Source organism: Myotis brandtii, unplaced genomic scaffold, assembly GCF_000412655.1.
Source record: "Myotis brandtii unplaced genomic scaffold, ASM41265v1 scaffold479, whole genome shotgun sequence".
Classification (NCBI taxonomy): domain Eukaryota; kingdom Metazoa; phylum Chordata; class Mammalia; order Chiroptera; family Vespertilionidae; genus Myotis; species Myotis brandtii.
This window is the reverse complement of record NW_005368305.1, coordinates 164,066-167,426: the sequence shown is the minus strand read 5'-3', so window position 1 is coordinate 167,426 and position 3,361 is coordinate 164,066. Positions and strand designations below refer to the sequence as shown.

General features: G+C 37.1%; 1 long non-coding RNA gene across 1 annotated transcript in view; it reads left to right on the top strand.

The window, feature by feature from the left end:
• Positions 1-2,295, top strand: part of LOC102258259 — a 6,086-nt gene extending 3,791 nt beyond the window's left edge. The window contains exon 4 of the long non-coding RNA XR_001364017.1: positions 2,189-2,295. This is a non-coding gene — a long non-coding RNA (uncharacterized LOC102258259). The remainder of the gene's footprint in view (positions 1-2,188) is intronic.
• Positions 2,296-3,361: the final 1,066 nt, after the last annotated feature.

Sequence of the window (3,361 nt, the reverse complement as noted above, 5' to 3'; positions counted from 1 at the left end):
GGATCAATAGGGCAGGGCGGGCGGAGGGAGCGGTTATGGTGCCCTCAGTCCCGTTCCCAGAGGCTCTGCTTCTCAGAACCCCAGGAACCGCTGCAAACCTCGGAGAGAAAGCTGCCTTCCAACTGATGCCAGACACTCCCGCTTCTCCCGTTTGGGTCCGAGTCCCCAGCGATTCGCCCGTATCTGGAGCTCAGAGTCTGAGACTCCCCCCTGACCGAAAACGACAACCGCGCTCTCAGCCACCAGCCCGCTTTGCGCGCGCACCTCCGCACCTGAGTTTTTTCCACACTGCGCCTCCTCTGAGCCTCGGTGTGCTGTTATTTTTCCTTCTAGTTGAAGAGTCTCTCCTCAGCCAGCCTTCCTGTGGTTCTGGGTGATGTCCGTTCCGTCTTTTAGTTGTATTTTTGAAGTGGTTGTTTGCGGCAGCAGTCTCCGGTGTTTACCTATGCCGCCATCTTGGTCTCTCAATCAATTCTTGATAATAGTGAGTTTTCCAACTCATGAGCCAAATATGTCTCTCCATTTATTTGGGTATCATTAGTTTTCTTATCAATATTATAAGTTTGCAGAGTACAAGTCTTACACATCTTTTTTATCTATTTATCCCTAGTTACTTCATCATTTTTACTATTAGTATTTGTACTTTTTTCAGATTAGATGTTAGTATATACAAAAACAATGTGATATTCCTCTTGTGTTCTGCATTATTAAAAATCATTTATTAGTTCTAGTACTTTTTTTCCCGAAGCCAATTAATATTCTACACAAATGAACAGGTGGTCTGTAAATAAAGGGAGTTTTATTTCTTCTCTTCAAATTCTCTTTGTATTTCTCTTCTTGCCTGATTGCATGGACTACAGCCTCCACTACAATGTAGAATAGAAGCAGTGATGATTACCATTATTGTCAAATACTTCTTTATTCCCTACCTCATCTCTACAGAAATAGTAGGCTGCTTAGTGTTGTCCAACATTTCACTGATACTCATTATTTTGTTTCTCTTAGTCTTTTTCTTTGGATAGTTTCTGTTCCTCAACAGGAATTAATCTCTTCTTTTGAATTGTCTACTGTGCCTTTAATGTATTCATTGTATTACTACCTCACACATTTATAATTTTACTTTGTTCATTTTTATATCTTTCATGTCACTTCTTTGCACTCCACATGTTCATAAGGCAATTATGTTATCTATGTTAATGTTCTTTTCTTTAATTCTAACATTTGTGTCATGTCTGAGTCAAATTTGACTAACTTAATTATTTTATGGGCCATCTTTCTCTTCCTCTTTATATTCTTAGTAGTCTTTGATTGGATGCCAGATATTATGAATTTAACTTTTTGGGTGCTGAGGATTTTTATGTTGTTATAAATGTTTTTAGCTTTTTCCTTGGATGTAATTTATTTAGGAACAGTTTGCTATAAGACTTTCTTTTTAAAATTGGTTAGATGGAGCTAGAACCATGTTTAATCTGGGACTAGTAGTTCCCCACTACTGAGGCAAGACCCATTTCAATACTCTACCCAACACTCTGTGAATAACATGTTTTCAGAGAGGCTGTTGAGGCTACACATGACAGGTGGGTGAGGAGCGCTGTTCTCCCTAATCCTTTAGGATGGGCCTTTCTGTGGCCTTGGATAGTTTTTCACATGCATGTACTGATCCAGTCTCTTGCTGACTATGCTAGGGAGCCCTCTGAGGAGATCTGGGGTTCTTGCTCTGTGCAATCCTATCCTTTCTGGTACATTCAGGATCAATATTAGCCCCAAGATTCACAAAGGGAAGTCACATTTCATGTACTATGTCATGTTTACCTATGGTCGGCCTGCATGACTGTGGTTAAGTCACTCAGACATCCTCCAATTGAAGGTGATTTAGAAATTCCCTCAGCTTCCCAGGACAGCTATGAATTAAGAGACCTTTTCTGATCTGAACCTGGACTGGTTCCCTGAATATGTGTAGTGAAGTAAATTGCATCTGCATGTTAAATATGTATATTCATCATGTTTGACCATAAATGGAAATTTACCCTTAATATACTACCCTCCCAGATTCATACTCAGAGTAACCTCATAAGCCACACGACAGGAATGATTGTTCATTTCCAATATAATATCATAATATCATAATTTTTTTGCATATCTAAGTAGCAAGTTAATGCTAACCAATATATTTTCTTTAATGTTTTAGAAAGAAGCACTTTTAGATGAAAAAATGGCTTACAATTTTCCAAAGTAAGAAAATGCATTCACAATAGAAGACATGGGAAAAAATGCATCTGATTACAGAGGACAAGATGGAACTTTAAAAGTTGATGTGGTTCTGTAGAAAGCACTCTTCCATGTTTTTACACTAAAATTCTTTTGTAAAACTTTGCTTACACTTGCTCTACTTGCTTTGTACCAGGCACAGTTCTAGGCATTTCCCTATTATAGTTCAAAGTGAAAAGTAGACATATGTGTAAAAAACAAACCAAATAATCTTACCAAGTGGTTCTGTGGACAAGCTTGTCTATACTGCAGTTCTATCCAATTTCCCTATATTTAATGTAGTTTTTTTACACTGAAACTTGAAAAAGTTGCATGTAAGATAACAGCTATTTACATACCAATATAGTTTTCTGCTATTTTTTTAGCCATAAGGAATAATAGAGAATACCAGAGCAAAACAAAGGGAAGGAAGAATGGGAGGAGTTAGAGAAGGAAGGAAAATAAAGAATAATTGAAGGGAAAAAAAAGAAGGAAATGAAGAAAGTTTAAAGGAGGAACATCAGGTCAGGACTTGCCCTGCCTTCTTTCTACCACCTTCCTTTGATTTATAACATTATAAAACTATAGAGGACTCTATCATATCAGTTTAATTAATAATATTTAAAATTGCATGGCCAGAATGCAAAAAGTGTAGACCTGTTTTAATTATCAGTGACTGTGTTTTTTACACTGAAACTTGAAAAAGTTGCATGTAAGATAACAGCTATTTACATACCAATATAGTTTTCTGCTATTTTTTTAGCCATAAGGAATAATAGAGAATACCTGAGCAAAACAAAGGGAAGGAAGAATGGGAGGAGTTAGAGAAGGAAGGAAAGTAAGAAAGAATTGAAGGGAAAAAATAAGGAAATGAAGAAAGTTTAAAGGAGGAACATCAGGTCAGGACTTGCCCTGCCTTCTTTCTACCACCTTCCTTTGATTTATAACATTATAAAACTATAGAGGACTCTATCATATCAGTTTAATTAATAATATTTAAAATTGCATGGCCAGAATGCAAAAAGTGTAGACCTGTTTTAATTATCAGTGACTGTGTAGTATCGGGAAAACATGATCATCTTCCATGCAGTTATCCTCAAAGCATCCATCCATC